Source organism: Chrysemys picta, chromosome 2, assembly GCF_011386835.1.
Source record: "Chrysemys picta bellii isolate R12L10 chromosome 2, ASM1138683v2, whole genome shotgun sequence".
In the NCBI taxonomy this organism is placed as follows: domain Eukaryota; kingdom Metazoa; phylum Chordata; order Testudines; family Emydidae; genus Chrysemys; species Chrysemys picta.
The window spans coordinates 190,021,625-190,043,607 of record NC_088792.1 but is presented as its reverse complement, the minus strand read 5'-3'; the positions used below and the strand labels follow the sequence as shown (position 1 = coordinate 190,043,607).

The following is a 21,983-nucleotide window of genomic DNA, read 5'->3' as shown; positions in this document are numbered from 1 at the left end:
CTGCACCGTCTGCTGCCAGCAGCACCCAGGACACAACAGCGGCGGAGTCGGTGAGATGAGATGAGCGGGCTGCATGCTTGCTGTTGTATGGCATCTGAAGGAGAGCAGGAAAGCAGAGTTGCAGTGGAAGAAGTGTCTGACGATGATGATGGTTTGCAGTCCTATTGCACCGTCTGCTGCCAGCAGCACCCAGGAAGCACCCAGGACACAACAGTGGCGGTGTCCGTGAGCTGAGCTGAGTGGGCTGCACGCTTGCCATGGTATGGCATCTGAGCGGAAAAAAGATGTGAAATGATTGTCTGCCATTGCTTTCATAGAGGGAGGGACGACTGACAACATGTACCCAAAACCACCCGCGACAATGTTTTTGCCCCATCAGGCACTGGTGAGCTTAAACCAGAATTCCAATGGGCAGCGGAGACTGCGGGAACTGTGGGATAGCTGCCCACAGTGCAACACTCCATAAGTTGAAGCTAGCCACGGTAGTGAAGACACACTACGCCGACTTAATGCCCTTAGTGTGGACAAACGCAGTCAACTGTATAAAATTGATTTCTAAAAATCGACTCCTATAAAATTTGAAGTGTGGACATACCCTTAATGGTATATTTACACTGGGGCTGGAGGTGCAATTTCCAGGAGACATAGCTGCACTAGCTCTGGTAGAGCTAGTGTGCTAAAAATAAAAGTGTAGCCCAGGTGGTAGGACTGAAGGGAAGAGTGAGAAGCCCCAGGTATGAACCCAACACAGACCCTAGGTACATACTCAGAGCAGCTAGCCCCTCACACTGCAGTGGTTACTCTTCTGTTTTAATGCACTGACTTGACCAGAGCTAGCATGGGTATGTTACTTGGCCTGGAAATTTCACCTTCCCACTGCAGAGAAGAGATACATTTCTAAGAAGGGTATGGACATGCTTCCAGAACACCACACTACTGTGGTTGGTACCATGGCTGGCTCAGACATATGGGCAGCTGTACTTTTAAAAAAATATTAAGTACTAGAACTGAGGTCCCACTATGTTTTTTTTATTCCTTAAAGCAGGTAATAATTTTGCAGCAGTGTGAAACTAATGTGAGCTGGACTTTTATAGGTAATGCAGAAAGAACATTGAACACTTTGGGAGGAAGAGTAAGTGAACGTCCCTCTCTATGTTTTGCACACAAAAAAACATTAAATGACATGTAAAATCTGACAAGTAAAGAAGCTTCTTCTTAATTATTCTCACCACAGTGAGTATTGAAAATGGCTCTTCTACATACAATTCTCTATATATTAAATAATAGCAGGTATCTCATAGTATTATTGAGATCAATCCTGCAAAGTGCTGAACATCCAGAACTCCCATGCACCTTGATGAGAGTTGTGGGTGTTCAGTACTTCGAAAGAAGTACTCAGCACCAAATAGGATAAAGTCTGATGAGAGAGACATTGTCTCTGCAAACTGTAATTTAGTGAGCGTTAGTGTGTTAAAGTGTTCAGATTTTTAGATATAAAGTAGGTGCAGGGAAAAAATAAACTAACTGAAATAAGGAAATATGGTGCCTCATATAAATATGCATGTTCATACAGTACTTGCATAGAGGATGCAGCATCAATAAATTAAAATAGTGCATCAGAAATATAAGTTACAGTAGTACAATTAATACAAGAATTTCTTCTTTAAAATATTTGGATGGTATGAAATAAAATTTAGACAGTAGTCACTTAGAGTACTTGCTGAATTACTTTCAGTAGTTTATGCTATTTTGCTGAAAGGTTGGTTGTTAAAATAAACATATTTATAGTCACAAATATATTATAAGTAGTTATACCATATGTCAACATTTCTACATGTGGAAAACACTTCAGACCTAAAAGCTCATAGTCATTTTATTTACTGGAGAGCAAATGTTTAAGCCAAGTGGAAGGGATGAGAAAGTTAGGAAAATAAGGTTGAAAAATTGAAAGGTTAGGTGGTGAGAGGGTACGGCTGCACACAAAAATAGAGTTGTGATTTTAAAAGCCAGCTAGTTACATTAAAGGTTAAGAATGCATTTAGCACAATTTCTTTAGATGCTTAGGGGAAAAAATGATTTCAGGAAATACAAGATGTCATTGTTTGCTACAAAAAATCTCCTCTCTTTCCTACTACCTCTAAGGTTCCAGTTCAGCAAAGCACAAGCACTTGCTTAAGTGGGGACATACATTGGGACATACACACATGTATAAATATAAACACGTTTTAAGTGCTTTGCTGAATTGGGGTCTAGAAGCCTTTTAACTGCATTCAGAGGCTGAGATGGACATAATGGGTATCCCTGCACCTCAAAGATGTCAGACAATAGAGAGTTTAGAGGCCACTGGGCCATTAGAGAACAGTTAAAAATAAATTACCCAAAATTAAAAAGGGACAAAGAAAAAGAAAAGAGACAGAGAGAGGAGATTGGAAAGGAGACAAAGAGCAAGTGTGGAGACAAAAGGCAGAAGAAAGAAATACAGGGAAGAGGGAGCCAGGATTGATGACACTGGAAGTGGCCAGGTATCTGTAGAGCCTCATAGGGGATACACCACTGGGGAACCAGCAAAGACTCAACATACCCAAGCCAGGTAAAAGATTATCTGGCTGATTCCCATGCCACCTGGCCTGGCTGGGGACGTGGGGGAGGGTGGAGAGGGATGGGATCCCACATACTAGGTGGGTGTCCTAACCACTGGACTAGACAATATCTCTCTCTCCCAATGACTGTTCCACTGTGATTATGTATGTGTGGTATATACACAGAGGAAGAGACAGTCCCTGCCCTAAAGGGCTCATAGGTTATACTATATCACAATGTTTTATTTTACTTTCTTCCTACTACACATGAGACAATTTAAATTAGGTATTAATAACTTAGATCTTCTGTGAGTATTTAGGGTCTCATCCCAAGAGATGCTAAGCACCTTTGACTTGCTGAGTGACTAGGATAGGTTTACAAAATGATCTCTCAATTAAGGTAGAATACCTGAACCCTTCATCTACCTTAGCAAGAGAAACAAACATGGAAGTGCAAAAATCTACAACATACCCAGACCCTAAAGGATCAGTTATTGAGTATTAACTGTATCTGTTGTTAGAACCTTAATTCCACTACCTAGCCTTTTTAGAAGTCCTGTCTGAGGTAAGCCACAGCTTTTTACCCCTTGGCTGTTACAGCATAATACCCACGCTGCCTCGGTTCTGACTGGCTGGTTATTGCTGCACCTGTGACTCCATAGAGTAGCCACAGCTGTGTTCAGGGGAAGGCTGCTGGTAGGAAATAGCTAACAGAGTCAGCTTTGCTCTGCATTGAACTACAGGAAACCCCCGCACTGATTTTCTTATTAGGTAAGTTCATCTTCACTGGGAGATAGTAGTATCTTCTCTCAGCTGTAGTAGATGTGTTGTACCATTCAGTCAATCAATTAGATTATTTAGGGAGATCATTTTCTTTGAAAAGATAGGGTGCTGTAGCAAAATAGTAAAAATGTAAAGAAATGAGGGATATTGTAATTTAATGTCTTTTATATGCAATCCATCTGGTAATTTGTAACCCCACCACAGCAAAGAGTTCAGCTACTCTAGCTTCTCCTCCTTTATCCCCCGCTTCATATACATCTCTCCATCAGTATGCTGTGGAGTTACAGAGGGTGGGAGCTTTCTGGGCTCCTCTGGTTTGTCCCACACTCCCTTCTCTAAGACCATGAAGAAGCTCAGCAGGTACTTAAGTTATAGGCTAAGGCAGATTTTAATACATACAGTTTACTCTCCTGTGCTTTAAAGATCTCCTTTATTATGCCTCAAAATATCTGCAGGTAGGAGATAGATGGATACAAGGCTCTGACGTCTCTTGCCCCCTGGGAAATTTGTTGGCTAAGGGGTGGAATGCTGACTTCTTTGTGGGGATGGGGGAGAATCTGCTGTTTACCCTTCCCTAAATATCCATGGATTAAAATTTGGGGTTTCCTAGATATGTCTGTGTAGCTTATGTTTATGTGCCTTGGAGGGGGGAAAGACTGGAGCTCTTGTTCTCCTCCTTCAGGAACTCTTCTCATCGTTATAATTGACCAAAAAATAAAATTGCAGAGGGGTCAGAAAATTGTTGGAACTGCATTCTCTGCCTAGCAGCTCCCAGGGTGTGTCAGACTCTCATACTTAGGGTAAGCGAAAGGACATAAACAGCAGAAGATGACTGAATAGCAGTGGGTCTTTATATACCATGCTATTAGGTATAAATTCATTGTGATGTAGCTATAGATCCTACTTCTAGTATCCTTTTCCTTGTAGGAGATACACCCGTATGGGGAAGCAGTGGAGACTCAACATTCCTGCACTGATAGATTCAGGGAACACTTTAGAGCACTTAAAAATCTCTAATGCTCCATGCTCACTTTCTCCCATATCATTTCACCTGACTTCTGTGTCTTTACTCTCCATCAGGGGGCTCATGCGACTCTTATTATGGAAGAAGACTATCCACTCTCAAATTCTCACATTTTCTGTTTGCCTGACTTCATTCATGTACATGAAAATGTTCTTCTTTTGGACCCATTTTTCCACTGACTGATTTAGTAATCACACCTTTTGTTGTTTCCTCTTCAGTGTTTAATGCTGTCTGTTGCAATGTCTAAGGCCTTGGCTACACTTGGGAATTCACAGTGCTGCCGCAGCAGCACTGTGAAGCACGAGTGTAGTCGCACCACCAGCGCTGCGAGAGCTCTCTGATTAGTCTTATTATAGTGGTATCACAACACCTATTTTTTCATGTTCTCTGTGTATATATATCTTCCTACTGTATTTTCCACTGCATGCATCCGATGAAGTGGTTTTAGACCACAAAAGCTTATGCCCAAATAAATGTTTGAGTCTCTAAGGTGCCACAAGTTCTCCTCGTTCTTTTTGTTGATACAGACTAACACGGCTACCACTCTGAAATCTATGCTAAGGAAATCCCTTAAGGCCAGCTTTGTGGCCCCTTTATGCCAGTAGAGTTAATGAAGGCACTAGGTGCCTGTAATATACTGCTGAATTGGGTCCAGAATATTTATTATCCTTTGCTATCCCTTTCTCTGTGAATTTTGGTAGGTGAGCAGTAACGATCCCTCCCCCAGTTTTCTTCAGATATCTTCTCCCTATGTTTTGTTGGCCATCTAAACCAAGCTTCAGAGCTGCAATTGCAATTTTGTCTTATTCTCTGATTTCCTGCTTCTTGTGTGTATTTTATGCAACCTCCTCTTTATCTTGGCACCTACAAGCTGACTCAGCACCAGTTTTCTTACCTAATTTTATGAACTGTTCAGCCATGCCATTATTCACTGTTTTCTTTTAATAATGTATTCTTGTTAACCTCTTTCTCATTCAAATTTCCAGATTGTGATTGACATGCAGTACTAATTAAGGCATATAATTTATGACACTGGAGCTTGAAATTAATAAGTGACAATACAATTACATGGTTTGCCTAATTGTCCTTCAATAATATAAAGATTGACACTTGCTGCAGCATTCAAAGTTAAAAGCGCTCATAAACAGATAATGCAGCTGAATGTAATCATCAGTGTATCTAAAGTAAATAAACCCATTGAAAAGGGCAGACTATTTGGGGAAATATTACTTTTGCCGTGCTCTTCTGTTTTATTAAATGACTCAGTCTAGCTGTTCGAGTTAATTTCAAAATTAAATTTAAAACAAAATTTTATGTACTTGTATTTCCAAATAACTTCTGCAGAGTACCAGAACCTATAGCAACACTTTCATTTTGGGCACCAGCAACATTTTGCAAGTTCCTTTATACAAGACTATTTCACCATAGTCACCCAAACACCAGAAACTTGATATACTGATTCTACAGGAACTATGAACTCCTTTTTCAATATTAGGGGTCCTGATCTCTCAAACACTGAAGGATGTGAGTAACATTATATATGTGAGTTAATGTTTGTAGGGCCTGGACCTTGAAATTCAGTCCCAATGATCCCCTGAAATTTTCCAGTGTGAACTTCTTTATAAGAGGCCAGAGAGCTCATTTGGTCATTCAAATCAGCAGTTGGCACATAAGTATCATTATATGGGCCTTATCTGTTGACTTTTTGATGTGTAAGATTTAGACAACATTTTCTTGAAAACTAGGTTCTGCAGCTTTATTTTAAAATCAAAAACTAACACCCTTGATCTTTGTGTTTATTGAAAAACTCTTAAAGGAAAACTGTAGTTGCAACTTCTACTTTGGATTGCTAAATATTTACTCTTAAACAGAATAAAGTTGAGTATGTAACTACTTCAGCCAAAATCTTTAGTGAAATGTTGTGGTTAAAAACAAAGTGTCTGAAATCTTGGAGATTCTAAATGGTTAAATCTAGAAAGGAAAACATATCAAAGACTTTAAAGTGAATATTCAGAAACAAGGCAAAATGTTGAGGCACATTCCCAATGAGCAGGGGCGGCTCCAGGCACCAGCGCTCCAACCGCGTGCCTGGGGCAGCAAGCCGCGGGGGGCGGCCTGCCGGTCACTGTGAGGGCAGCAGTCAGGCTGCCTTCAGCAGCATGCCTGAGGGAGGTCTGCCGGTCCTGCAGTTTCTGCGGCAATTCGGCGGCGGGTACGTCGAAGGCGCGGGACCGGCGGACCTCCCGCAGGCATGCTGCCAAATCTGCGTTACCAGCGGACCTCCTGCAGGTGCCCCACCGAAAGCCACCTGACTGCTGCACTTGGGGCGGCAAAATACATAGAGCCGTCCCTGCCAATGAGTCCCCTTGGGACTACTCACATGGTTAAAATTAAGCACGTGTCAAAATTCCTTGCTGAATCTGGGCCTCCTGAAAACCTTTGTGCTAAAGATCTGGCCCTCTATCTCTGCCTCCACATCCATTATAATCCTCCATAGGATGCATGATGTAGAAAAGTGCCTATAATAAGTATTTATTTTAATTATTTTGTCTTATGTGGAATAGTTAAGTTCATAGGGTTGTTTTGGAAAATGAGGCATTCTGGTATGTATCTAACATTGGTACCTGCTACTATGGGAGGGGGAAGAGAGTGGTCATACTGGATGCGTGGTCTCTGCTTCATATCGAGAGGGAAAAACAAGTTAAGTATAATGTCTCTGCTCTATAGCAGCAGGCTAGTGAGTATGGAGGAATGATAGAAAGAGGAGGACTGCACGGTGATGGTTAGATTTGATAACGTTATAGTGTTAAATATAGGAGTAAGGCGCAGGATGTTGCAGAGGAGTAATTTGAAGAGATCTTTTGTTAGGTAGTAGCTACTGTATTGAGAATGCAGTTTTTACATTATTGATAGAAAAAAAGGAGCTATCCCACCTGGAGTGCTATTGAAAGGGTTAGATTAGCAGGTTCCTTTCCTGGATCAAGACTTCAGTTTCTTATATTTCTACCTGCTTTACAAATGTAAGAATGAAGTCAATACTACCAGCCTCAAGCATTCAAAACTCATGAGTTAGAGCCCTAAATTCCATGAGATTTAAAAAAAAAAGGCATATATTTGCTTTCTAGTACTGGGCCTTTAGAGTTCTCATTTTCAGGCTTTTCTATACAACCATGAGGGATAGAAATTTACTTTATTTATTAAATGAAAGCGGAGATGCTCAGCAAGGCTCCAGGAACTGGAATCTTTGCTGCTACAGCTCCACAATAGATAGAGATGGGGATATTGGAATGAATTTTCAAAATTCTAGAAATACTTGACAACATTTTCTGAATATTCATCCCTAATTGTGAATGGTGCTAGCGTCTGGTCAGTGAAAAGCCTAGTTTAATGCTATAGTATGAATACCCACAAAGAATGTTAGCCTGTGAAAATGTTGGTGAGACAAGAGGTTGTAAAGTCTGTTTATTAAAGTAACCTAACCCTTTTCTATTAAATGACCACACTGACATCTTTCCAGTGTTTTGGAGTGTGGGGGCTTTGCGCTGGTAGCCAGCAGATATTGTTTGGATGTATCTGTACTTGAATTTTTTTTTTTTAATGTGAAACTTTGCAAACACAGAACAAAACAGCATGCCTTGAGGTTTTTAATTTGTTTTGAGTTTTGTCCTTCACACTTCTTCTTTAGAATATTTGTGGTTTTCTTCTCGTCTTGCAAATGGAAATGTTTAAAAATGGACTAGATGACCATCCAAAATTAGCACAAGAAACACTTGCAAAAACTGTTGCAGAACCAAGAGGCTACTGCTACTACTTGTTCTTCTTGAGGTATTTTTGTGTTTTAAAACAACAAAACAAAACAGTTTCTGTCAATTTCAAAGAAACAGAAAACTTTAGGGGGGGGGAAGCTTTTGCCATTTTTTTTCTTTTCTTTCTTTCTTTTTTTTGGGGGGTGGGGTGGGGTTGAGATGGTGGGGATGGAGCCAGATTTGGACTGAGGAAGAGAATTTTATATTTTAAAAAAGGCCACACAAACTTCAACCAGCCCTAATCTGTACTCATTGTATTAGTTTCTTAAAACAGGTCATTGAGCATAACTTGATTTTTGAGGGCCCACGACATTGAGTGAATACCCTGAATAGTTGAGGTAGCTGTGAATAATACTGCACATCTCAATAAATAATTCTTGATTTTATTGTCATTTCACTGCAGTGGATATGGAAGGGAGACTTAGTTAAAACAAATGCAGATCAATTCATCTTGAGAAATTGTCAAGCAATGTCTTTAACGTTGGGTGCCTGTGCACTATGATCAATAATGTGTAGAATGTTCTCCTGCTTTCTCATTTGAAAATGTGCCTCCAGTTGGAGTGAATGCTGCTGTTTTGGAAATGGCACGTTGCAACCACGGGAGCTCTACTTCAAACTTTTTTTTTTTTTGTTCTCTTGTTAAACATCAACATGCAAGATGCGAACAGTCATGTGCATAGCCCATTTTTGTAATAGAAATAGTGCAAATCGATAAAGCCCAAAAGAAGACGGTAGCGGCTGTAAGCAGCCTTGTACTGAGGCTGTAATCCTGATGAATAATGTTGCTGTCATAACAGCAGGGATAATTTAAGGCTGACACTTAGCAGCATGATAAATAGCTTGTCAGACATAGGCAGTGACAGAGTCAAGTGAAACTGCCCATGACAAGTTCTGAAATATTAATCTTCTACTAGACTGTGACTGTGCTGTAGGGGTAGCAGAGTGTAGAAGACTGGGAGGGGAGACACTTTGTAATATAAATAAATGTACTTTTGGAACAAAATGTTTTTATTGCTTAGAGATCATTCCCTTTACAAGTGCTACTATTGATATTTCTTTTGCATATTGCTTCCAGCATTTATGCTGCTATAACTGTGGGTTACAATCCTCCTCTGAACTACCCTGACTTCCTCCCTTGTAATGGCAAGGGTTCGGTTGTATTTTTTTTAACTGAAACTTAATTTTTTTCTCCCTTCTCTCAAATTTCCCCCCATGAGTGTATGCAGGATATATGCTGTGGAGGTGAAGGAAGCAACACAGCAGGGTTCTCTACCCACTGATAAATTTAGGAGCTTACTTCTCCAGCAGCAAGAGGCTTGAAATGCTGAAGAGGATGGGATGGGGGTTGAAGGATACACAAGCCCGTCTGTTTGTTTAGATGTAACTTCCTTAATTATAGTACTCTGAAATTTCTAGCTCTGCATTTTCTTTTTTCAGGGAGATGATCCTGCACTGGGAATTGTGCCAGAACTCCTGCACTCATACTGGCTCCCTCTGAGATCAATAGAGTGCTTCATGCACCCTGGGGCTGTGCTAGTGTAACCCACACACCGTCTGGGTGTGGTGTTCTGTCCCATGTAGTGGCACTGAGACCACTTAAAGAGAGAGAGAGCGAGAAAATGAGTGTGCTCTACCGCCTTAGATAACAGCCAGTTGGCTTTTAGCTCATGCGGTAGAGGCTCAGGCACCAAGCTCCAGAGGTTCCCTGGTTCAATCCCGACTGGGATCTGTTGGAGTTACACTAGCAAGCTCCAATGCAAGATCAGGGCCCAAATCAATAAAGACCTGATGGGTCATGATGAGTGTGCTTTTAATGGCAGGGTACCTCAGGTAATAAGCCTTGGGATCTGATGCTCTGGCTTAATGCAAGCCTATGACACAGTGCTTACAATTCTGGCACTGTGTTGATCTTGTCAATGAGCTGGTAGCTGGAGATCTTTCTAAAATTTCCCAGCATGGACAATATGTTTGGCTGTAATGCAGAAGGTGACTGCTTTTGAGTGCAACGATATAAGGCTAAAATCACTGCTGGGTGACAATATGTTTGGTGACATAGAAGGAAACTTAGACTGTAAACTCTTCAGGCCAGAGACTGCCTCTTCTTCTGTTTGTACAGTGCCTTGCATAATGGAAGCCCTGATCTTTCTGTGGGGCCTTTAGGCACTACTAAATAATTGTAAATTGGGCGGCAAATGGAATATAAACAGGGAGTACAGATTTTCCTTGAAAGAGCTAGTCTCCAGTACATCATTATGCTATAATGCATGTAACCAGGTTGTAATATGAATGACTCCACACAGAGTTCACATGCACAGCTACCTCCCAGTTCCTAATTGTGTGGGGACTATGTTTCGTGCCTGATAGCAAGCAAGGCACAAATATGAAGCTGCAGCGTAGTTGCCCTTCAGTATAGATAGGAATGGATTCTCAGTTATCTTGTCTCGCTGTGAGAGAAGATCCCTACATGAAGCGCCCCCTATTACAAGTAGTGCTTTGAAACTCAGTTTGCCTAGCATTCGAGCCATCTTATAAGGCATTTCAGCATGCATAACTAAGAAGCAAAAGGACATTTTCACTAGCCGTGGCAAATGTGCATAAATACCCATGTGTACTCAATTGCCAAATGATTGTGTCCACTGCTACATTGGAAAAGTCCAATAAAATGTTTAGAGACTTACCTTGAGCAAGATCTGAAATGAGGAGACTACTTAAGTAAATCTCACATGGCTAAAATAATATATCAGCAGATTCCTCCAAGGCGCTGTGTGTTATAAGCGTGATAGAATGTCAGTGCTGAGGCGGGGGGTGGGATAATGGAGAAGAACTCTAGGGCTGGCATAGCGAGGTGAAAGACTACTCTGGACTAAATTCTGGTTCCATGCAAACCTCCAACCAATTGTATGAGATTCAAATCAGGAAAGCCTCCCAATTCAGAAAAGAATCTTAAGCCCCATTTTAAGCATGTGTGTAAGTGCATCCCTGAATAGGGGGTTGTAGTGAGCTATGTATCAGAACTTAGTTATACTAAACATGGGTCCATCTACAAGAGAAATGGAGACCAAATTATCCTATTTCTTCTTTTCTTTGTGGGGCAGGGGTTTACACAATGGGGCTAAAGGAAATTCTGCACAAAATGGCAGAATAATGGCTATTGGAGACTTAAATTAATATTTTCTGTGCTAAACATGATTATTTTTAAACAAGTGTTGCTTTTAAGTAGCCTGTTTTATTTTTTTTAGAAAAGCATTGTAGATCACTTTTGACAGCCTTCTTTAATTAGGCTGTTCAGGCCCTAAATGTAAAGAGCTGTCTATAGCTTTTGCAAATCGATGTATCCCTTGGTGATATCTTGTTGTTTTAACGGTCATCTAGAAACTGGCTTTATTTTGCTTTCTGGGTTTTTACATTTTTTGGAGTTTTGTATGCTTTTATACTAAGACTTTTTATTACAGATTTTTAAGGACTACTTTAAATTGGCTTCAAACATTTTTACATAGATATATCAATACTATAGAACTTTAAAACAAAACTGTACAAATCTGTAGCTTGAATGCTTTCTAGTGACAAGATAAACTGTGAAAATGAAGATCAAGTAGCTAATATGTATTTTCAGGCTCTCTGGGGAAAAATACAATATGTACTCTTAAATACAGTATATACGTCAGTCTATTTTATTATGATACTGTACATGAGTATCTAAAAAAACTAGATTCCCGAGCTCATAATTCTGAAGAACTACTTTTTAACTAGGTTTCTGACTTGGTGTGCCCAGTTCTGTGTACAACATCTTCAGATGCAGATCATGGCCCTGATCCTGCAAGTTGTTCTACATAGATGAATCCCTGTGCTATTGAAACCCATGTTGCTTGCATAATTACTTAAAAAACAAGTGTTTTTGACAATATTATCCTTTTTGTACATTTTATTCAGTACCTTACATTTTTTACTTCTGCATGTTTTATGCATTGGTATCTATTAGATCCTTATTTTTATAAAATAGTAAACCAGAGTAATGTCCAAGATCATTCCTTTTAAACACTTAGGACTTAATACTACTCTTAGAACACAGCCATGTGGTGCTAAATACAGTGTCTGGGAAAGTCCCCTAATACTTATGTGTAAAAGCTCAATAGCTGATTTTTATCAGCTACAGTACTGTAGGTGAGGGCAAGTTTCAAACTCTTAAAGTTGTATCTGTAGTAACATCTTCCGAAAGGATGTATTGTATCTCTCCTCTTCTGCTATTCCAACATAAAATGCAAAGCAGTGAGTCTGTCTATATAAGAAAACAAATAGTCTGTCTAATGTATGTTGTATAAAATGGACATTGAGAAGAGCAGAGTGAATGTCTCAAATTTAGGAATATTAGCTTCACTTAAAATTTCGCTTCTGTTGCAACTGTCTTAATTTACTATGAACATCAGTGCAGCATTTCTGAAAATGTGGGTTGTATACTGTGAACAAAGTGGGCACACAGAAAATATACACAGCCTTAGCATATGCTTTACTTTACTATTGCCACTCAGTGGTTCTACTACTAATAGTAAAGTTAAGCACTTGCTTAAGTGTCTGCAGTATTGGGGGATCCAAGTTGAGATAAGCCATTTAATCTGCACAAAGAAATTGAAGGGGCTGCTAAAACTGCAACTAAAATCCCTGCAAAATCCCACAATGTTGGAAATGCTGTTCTGATAAACAAAAAGTCACTGATGCACAAATGTTCTCAGAAATGGGGTGTGTGTGTGTTACAAATATTAGACAGTACTCCCTCATGCTTCAAAGCATAAGTCAATCTCTTTCTATTGGTGGTTCGAGTAAATTGCCCCTAGAGAAGTTATTACAGAACTTTCTGTTGCATGGTTCTCGCACCGTTCTCTGAAGCATCTGGTTCTGGTCACTATTGGTGATACGATGGACTGTGGAGTCTGATCCAGTATTTTTATATTTCTAATATTTAATGAAAAATGAGTAATGCTCATCCAACTGTGGAACCAAAACAATTCCATGTGACCTTTCTCAAATCAAAACTAACCTATCCACATTGAATTTTGAAAATAAAATAGTCTTGTTTAAATGCTCACCATCAATAGACCAAGAATAATCTATAAAAAGAATAACTCATAATGACTGGATATAAGAAAATTCTAGATTTGTTTGTTAATTGACCTCAAATAGAAAAAAGATTTAGAAACTTAAGTTACCATTGATCAAATCAGGGAATACAATATCATGTGATGCTTCAAACCTAACTAATGCAATCTTTAATTTCATATATCCAATACTCCTAATTAAGTGCTCATGAAGACTCTTCAGACAAATAATTTTTTCATGAAGTATTCAGCTAATAACTTGGAAGCGCCAATAAATTAGAGAAAATTGTAATCTGTTCTCAACTTACTAAGGAAAAAGGCTAAATTCTCTAAACATATGTGCTATGAACTGTTTCTTCAGATGTGATTATTCTGAATCTTTATTACAATTCAGTGCTTGTTATCCAATCTGCCTTCCTTTAAAACATTACATTTATCAAAAAGTAAATCCTTTCTTGTTTTTGTTTTCCTGAAGCTGAAATACTTCCGTCTTAAGACAGGAGTCTATTGCCTTGTAGTTTGTGGATGCTATTAGAAATAAGCATTATCACTTGGAAAAACAGTCACAGCTGAAATGATAAAAAACAAGCAAACTAGTTAAATTAAGTGAGTATCTGTTCCTGAGCCTTAAAGTGGAGAGAACTTTAAAATACCTAGTCAAGGGGTTTTGGTTGGTTGTTTTTAATAGCACTTTACTAAGTTATAGGAACCTGCTTTTATTATAACCCAAACTGTAGGCACTCACTCTAAAAGCCCTCAACCTCTTCCCCCCACCCCCCGCCCCGGCCCAAATTTGGCATGTCATATGAACTTAGACCATTATCTTTTCTGTTTTTGTTTGTTTTTTAAGATCACATTAGATTTCATGGGATATAAGTAAGTAGGTATTATCAGGGCCGGCTCCAGCATTTCTGCCGCCCCAAGCAACAACAAAAAAGCAATTGGGGGGGAAAAAAAAAGAAAAAAGCCGCGATCGGCGGCGGCAGTTCGGCGGCAGATCCTTCGCTCCTAGAAGGAGTGAGGGACCTGCCACCCCCGAATTGCCGCACATGCCGCCCCTCTCCCTTGGCCGCCCCAAGCACCTGCTTGTTAAGCTGGTGCCTGGAGCCGGCCCTGGGTATTATGCATAGTTAGAAAATTCTTCTAATGCTTTTCTGCTGTGTCTTGATTATCAAATAGTTTGTATGACGAGTTTTAAATGGGGTTTATTAGAATATATCTTGGGACCAGATTTGAGACAATTGGAAAACATTTTAGTTTTTCAGTGCCAAATTAGGAATGTGAAAATGGCATTTCAGAAGTTACATAACTTAAAGGATCCGTAAAGCTGGGAAAAGACACAAATGTAGTGGAGCTCCTACACTTGGCTTCATGGATGTAGTGGAGCTCCTACACTTGGCTTCATGGATGTGCTCTAATTGTTTGTTTGTTTTCAAGCTCCGTCCCCTAGATCTAGCACAGTATTTGTCTTGTGCAGCTACTGAGGTTATGGGATGCCCCCCTCCCCGCAATTGCACACTTGGGCCTGGACTACATGCAGTTTCAAACTGATTTTTTTAAAATTCCTTCAGTTAGGGGTGCGGTTTTTTTATTAACCAAAATAGTTAAGTCAGAGCAACCACCTATGTGACTAGATGGAGTTATACTAGTGAAGCTTATTCCTGTGAATTTGGGAGAATAAGCTGTACTGATAGAAGCACCTTGATACTGGGTATAACGATGTCCACACTAGGGTGTTGTACCAACTGAATTATATGGGTTTCAAACCAATATAGTTAAGGCAGTACAGAAACTGTGTGGACAAGCCCTTGGAAACACTGCAGCTTAGGAGGAAGCCTTCCCTGTAGGATTTCTTTAGTATTTAATTTCTAATGAAGCTTAGGGCTGGCATGGACCTTTCTGGGAAAGGTGGTTTATTTCATGCTTTTCAATTCTGTTATAAAGGGGCACTCTATCAGTGGAGATGGTGTTTGGCCAAATAATATGGTATTGCTTTAGTTTCCTGACTGGAGGAGAGCGCAGGCAATTTCAGCATGAATACTTGAGCATTTGTGAGCAAGTGCAAAAGGTAAAATAGCGGTAATGGTGTTCCATTCCATGTGGACATACATATGCCATTGAAATCAAAAGCTGACAAACTGGGATCGTGGGGGGGGGGGGGAAGGGGGAGAGCGAGATTACTTGTCAGATGTTTTCCAAGTGAAGGCTAGGTATAGTGGCAAAAATGAATATCTGAATCTCTGACTTTGATTTTTATTATGCCCACGTTGTTACCATTGACTTCGTGTTTGGAAAGCTAGCACAAAAATGCTGCAGAAAGTAATATTGCGAAATAAGTCTGTATTTATTATTGATAACGTGCCACTCAGGTTAACTAAAGCTATACAAGAAGATGCTACTGAATTATTAAGGGTTTTTGGAGATTCTAGTCAATAATGGGTTATTAATATAGACTAGTAGCAGTCATATTTTATAATTAAACACTGAAACTCCATTTCCACAAGTATTGGTGTCAGTATTTGAATGATCACTTGGACCACCTCTGACTGAAAATGAAGCCTACTGCTTGCCATCAATCAAAACTTCCCATTCATTAACTAATTGAAGAAAAAATAACATAACTTTTGCCCATAATACAGTATTTTGCAATGAGTTGTAAGCCGGCAGTGTGTCCACTTCAGCATTACTTCATGGTTATTTTAATGATAGTGGTAGTTTTGCTTAGTGGATCTCATTTATCTTTGTGTACTGCTGTATGTTATGGAGGATGGATGTGTAATACTCTGGAACTATGCAGCCATCACCTTCCTGGGTGGTTCTTTGTAAACAGCTTGATTAAATGAAATGTCATTAAGAATATTTCTGCTAGACTTCTCCTTTCTTGTGATGGTTTATTTTTTTTTTTCTTGTCATTGCTTCTGAAAAACATGTGCAATGACACTTTGTACCAGGAAATAAGCTTAGCCTGAAAAACTCAGAAAAGCTATTTAACGTAGGTCCGCCCCTGTGATCCTATCAGCATCGCCTCAGCTCAGCATTAATATGCTAATTGGACACTGCTGCAGAAAGGACCCAGTCCTGTGATGTGTTGAGTGCCTTGAAGTGAATGGGAGCTGAGGGCCCCACCGTATTTGAGGCATTTTCACCTTGGTTCTAACTACACAACAGGGGAAACTCCACTGAAGTCAATGTAATTATGAGTGTAAACCCACCAGTATTGGGCCCTGTATAATATGTGTATACATACACTGTATATCTTCAGCATAGTTATAATTAAGGATACTTCAGTATAATACTAAATGCTTAGAGAATAAGCATGTAAATGCAACTACCTGTATACAAAGTGCAATGGTAGTATTTTAGTGTGGAATCACTGGCAAACACTTTGTTATTAATTATAATGTGACTAATGTTGAAACTATTATAACTTCTTTCTGGACTTATAAAGCAAGTAGTAGTTTTTTCCCCTTGTCTAAATAAAATTGTGGCCAGTGTGCACATCTCAGTGCATTCTTCAAAGAATGCTGGGAAAAGACATAGATGGTCTTTATAAGATAATAAATTTTCAGTTGGTTCACGTTGAAATGATTTGACAAGGACAGCATGTTTGTCCCTGGTTGGAAAGATTGGAACCTGCGTATAGAAACCTAAATTGATTTGATTCCCAACTCCCTTATCTGAAAATGTTTAGAAATAGGAAAAGTTTTTTTATGATTTATTACTTGAAAGCCATAAAGTCTCTTGCTGACAAAATGCATTTGCAGTGCATACCTGTTAACCCCATGTTCTGCCAAGTTGTTGTAAATATAATTGTCATATAGAAATCTAACAACTAGAAGGAGCTTTTTATCCATGGTCCAACCTAGTGCATATTGTTAATTGACATGCATCTTTCAGTGTCAGAAGAATATAAATAAAAGAAGGGTTGACTTTTGTAGATGTGGATATTGTAATATTGTATGATGTAATATAGGCATCACTGCTGCTTGTTTCTGTGTGTGTTTGTTCTATTGTTTTAAATTTTTGCATAGAAGTATTGGATCCCAATATGCCAACGAGCTCTAGGCAGATGGACTCTGGCTCCCACAGGGAGTCTCACTGACTTCCTTGCGGCTCTATGTGGATCCAGGAGTTTGCCTGCATGGCCTGCAGTGCAGAAATGTGGGCTTTGGCATCAGTCCTTCAAGTTGTTGAATGTTCTGGGCCAGGATCCTGCAATGCACGCATACCCATTCTTATCTTTAAACATGCACATGTTGAGCACCCCCTGAGTTCCACTGAAGTCAACAGGGTTACTCATATACTTAAAGGGTATGTCTACACTACTGGATTAATCCGAATTTATATAATTCGAATTTTGGAAACAGATTGTCGAATGTATGCGGCCACACTAAGCACATTAATTCGGCAGTGTGCGTCCATGTACCGGGACTAGCGTCGATTTCCGGAGCGTTGCACTGTGGGTAGCTATCTTATAGCTATCCCATAGTTCCCGCAGTCTCCTCCACCCATTGGAATTCTGGGTTGAGATCCCAATGCCTGATGGGGCCAAAAACATTGTCGCGGGTGGTTCTGGGTGAACAGTGCAGACGCCATACCACGGCAAGCATGGAGCCCGCTCAGCTCAAGACAGCAGTCATGAACATAGTAAACACCTCGCGCATTATCGTGCAGTTTATGCTGAACCAGAACCTGCAAAACCAGGCGGCGAGGAGTAGGCTACGGCAGCGTGGCGGCGAGAGTGATGAGGACATGGACATGGAATTCTATCAAACCACTGGCCCTGGTGCTTTGGAGATCATGCTGTTAATGGGGCAGGTTTTAGCCGTGGAACGCCGATTCTGGGCCCGGGAAACAAGCACAGACTGGTGGGACCGCATAGTGTTGCAGGTGTGGGACGATTCCCAGTGGCTGCAAAACTTTCCACTTTCATGGAACTTTGTGACTTGCTTTCCCCTGCCCTGAAGCGCAAGAATACCAAGATGAGAGCAGCCCTCACAGTTGAGAAGCGAGTGGCGATAGCCCTGTGGAAGCTTGCAACGCCAGACAGCTCCCGGTCAGTCGGCAATCAATTTGGAGTGGGCAAATTTACTGTGGAGGCTGCTGTGATGCAAGTAGCCAAAGCAATCACTGAGCTGCTACTACGAAAGGTAGTGACTCTGGGAAATGTGCAGGTCGTAGTGGATGGCTTTGCTGCAATGGGATTCCCTAACTGTGGTGGGGCGATAGATGGAACCCATATCCCTATCTTGGCACCGGAGCACCAGGGTACCCAGTACATAAACCGCAAGGGGTACTTTTCAATGGTACTGCAAGCACTTGTGGATCATAAGGAACGTTTCACCAACATCAACGTGGGCTGGCTGGGAAGGGTTCGTGACACTCATGTCTTCAGGAACAGTACTCTGTTTAAACGGCTGCAGCAAGGGACTTACTTCCCGGACTAGAAAATAACCATTGGGGATGTTGAAATGCCTATAGTTATCCTTGGGGACCCAGCCTACCCCTTAATGCCATGGCTCATGAAGCCATACACAGGCAGCCTGGACAGGAGTCAGGAGCTGTTCAACTACAGGCTGAGCAAGTGCAGAATGGTGGTTGAATGTGCATTTGGCCGTTTAAAAGGTCGCTGGCACTCGTTACTGACTCGGTCAGACCTCAGCCAAACCAATATCCATTGTTATTGCTGCTTGCTGTGTGCTCCACAATCTCTGTGAGAGTAAGGGGGGAGACCTTTATGGTGGGGTGGGAGGCTGAGGCAAATTGCCTGGCTGCTGATTATGTGCAGCCAGACACCAGGTGACTAGAAGATCTCACCAGGAAGCGCTGCGCATCAGAGAAGCTTTGAAAAACAGTTTCATGACTGGCCAGGCTCCGGTGTGAAAGTTCTGTTTGTTGAAAACCCGCCCCCTTGATTGACTCATTTCCTGTAAGCAAACCACCCTCCCCCCCTTAAATCACAGCTTGCTTTTAAAGGAAATAAAGTCACTATCGTTTAAAAATCATGTATTCTTTATTAATTGATTATAAACATAGGGAGAGAACCAACAAGGTAACCTGGGTGAGGTTTGGGAGGAGGATAGGAGGGAAGTAAAAGGCCACTGAAAAAATTCAATATAATGACAGTCTTTTGGTTGGGCTGTCCACTGGGGTGGAGTGGGAGGGTGCACGGAGTCTCCCCCCCCCTCCTGTGTTCTTACACGTCTGGGTGAGGAGGCTATGGAACATGGTGAGGGGGGAGCGAGGTTATACGGTGGCTGCAGCGGCAGTCTGTTATCCTGCTGCCATTCCTGAAGCTCCACCAGACGCCGGAGCATGTCCTTTTGATCACGCAGCAGCCCCAGCGTTGCAGCCTGCCACCTCTCATCTCGAGCGTCCCTCATGACCTCATGTTCACTGGCATCTTTCCTGTACTTAGATACCGTGTCCTTCCACTCATTCAAATGAGCTCTTTCATTGCGGGTGCATTCCATTATTTCCGAGAACATCTCGTCTCGCGTCCTCTTTCTCCGCCACCTTATCTGAGATAGCCTTCGGGACAGAGGAGGGAGACTCGAAAAATTTGCAGCTGCTGGAGCGATGAAAAAAAGGAGAGAAGTTTTTAAAATGATACATTTTACAGAACAATGCTTATACTCTTCCGTGGTGAACAACACTATTCACATTACATAGCACATGTGATTTCAGTACAAGGTCACATTTTCCATCTTAATATTGAGTGCCTGTGGCTTTGGTGTTAGAGATCACAGACGCCGGTCCAGGCAACAGAATTCAGCTTGCATGTGGCCATGGTAAGCCATTGTCTTTCGGCTTCTGCGCCCTCCTTTCCCACATACCAAACAAAGCCCATTGACTGCTGCGGTTTTCCTGTTAACCTTCAGCAGCAGAAAACAAACCCACCCCATCCAATTCTCTGGGATGATCGCTTTATCCCTCCCCCCACCACGTGGCTGTTATCAGGGAAGATCCCTGCTAGCCAAAGGCGAAAAGCTCAGCACCAATTCCCCCCCACACACACCCCGCGCTTGGCTAACTGCAGGGAAGGATTTCTTTTCAGCCACAGGCAAACAGCCCAGTAGGAACGGCCACCTCTGTCCCCTTAATTAAATTCTCGTATTTCAACCAGGTTACCATGAGCGATATCACTCTCCTGAGGATTACACAGCGAGATAAAGAACGGATGTTGCTTGAATGCCAGCAAACACCGGGACCATACGCTGCCAGGCTTTGTCATGCAATGATACCAGATTACTTGCTACTAGCATAGCGTGGTCAAGTGTCCTACCATGGAGGACGGAATAAGGCAGCACTGCCCAGAAACCTTCTGCAAAGGCTTTTGGAGTACCTCCAGGAGAGCTTCATGGAGATGTCCCTGGAGGATTTCCGCTCCATCCCCAGACACGTTAACAGACTTTTCCAGTAGCTGTACTGGCCGCAAATGCATCCCAAGTCCTCAGGGCAAAGTAATCATTAAAAAACGCTTGCTTTTAAAACAAGTTTTATATTTTAAAAGGTAAACTCACCGGAGGTCCCTTCCATGGGGTCATGGTCTTGGGTACTGGCTAGGGAGGGTACTTCAGTCAGGCTGAGAAAAAGATCCTGGCTGTTGGGGAGAATGGAGTGCTGTGTGCTCCTGCAAGCTCGTCCTCCTCCTCCTCCTCAGAATCCACAGGTGTGGCTAATGAGATTACCCCCGCCTCGGAGATCAGAGGTGGGGTAGTGGTGGCGGTCAGAGGTGGGGTAGTGGTGGTGGTCCCCCCAGAATTGCATGCAGCTCAGCGTAGAAGCGGCATGTCTGCGGCTCTGACCTGGAGCAACCGTTTGCCTCCTTTGTTTTTTGATAGGCTTGTCTGAGCTCTTTGACTTTCACATGGCACTGCTCTTAGTCCCTATTGTGGCCTCTCTCCATCATGCCCTTGGAGATTTTTTCAAAAGTTTTGGCATTTCGTCTTTTCGAACGAAGTTCTGCTAGCACTGAATCCTCTCCCCATATAGCGATCAGATCCAGTACCTCCCGTACGGTCCATGCTGGTGCTCTTTTTCGATTATCGGCCTGCATGGTTATCTGTGCTGATGAGCTCTCTGTGGTCACCTATGCTCTCCTGTGCTGGGCAAACAGGAAATGAAATTCAAATGTTCGTGGGGCTTTTCCTGTCTACCTGGCCAGTGCATCCGAGTTCAGGTTGCTGTCCAGAGCGGTCACAATGGTGCACTGTGGGATAGCTCCCGGAGGCCACACTAATCCTAATTCGAAATGACAATATCGATTTTTGGCACTACTCCGCTCGTCGGGGAGGAGTACAGAAATCAATTTTAAGAGCCCTTTATTTCGAAATAAATGGCTTCATTGTGTGGACGGGTGCAGGGTTAATTCAATTTAACGCTGCTAAATCTGAATTAAACTCATAGTGTAGACCAGGCCAAAGTTATGCATGTGCATGAGTGCTTCTCTGGATCAGGGCCAGAGAACTCAGTACTTTAGAGGATCCTTTAGACTGAGCCCAGCTGCTCTTTTACACTTTTTTTTAATGTGACTTCTATTTTATTTCTGGGCAATATATTTATGCAGGGAAATTTGACTTTTCTTTCTGCAAACCTTGACTCTATGAACTGTTGTTGGTTCACTGAATAATTTGGAACATCTATGGGAAGATATTTCAGCCTATGGGTTGTTTGCAAACTCTTTATTTCGAGTGTCAGG

At 41.5% G+C, this 21,983-nt stretch overlaps 1 long non-coding RNA gene across 2 annotated transcripts in view; it reads left to right on the top strand.

The window, feature by feature from the left end:
* Positions 1-3,216: 3,216 nt before the first annotated feature.
* Positions 3,217-21,983, top strand: part of LOC135981662 (uncharacterized) — a 222,574-nt gene continuing 203,807 nt past the window's right edge. The window contains exon 1 of one of the 2 annotated variants that reach the window (XR_010598801.1): positions 3,217-3,350. This is a non-coding gene — a long non-coding RNA (uncharacterized LOC135981662). The remainder of the gene's footprint in view (positions 3,351-21,983) is intronic. The other variant, XR_010598798.1, reaches the window with a different exon arrangement.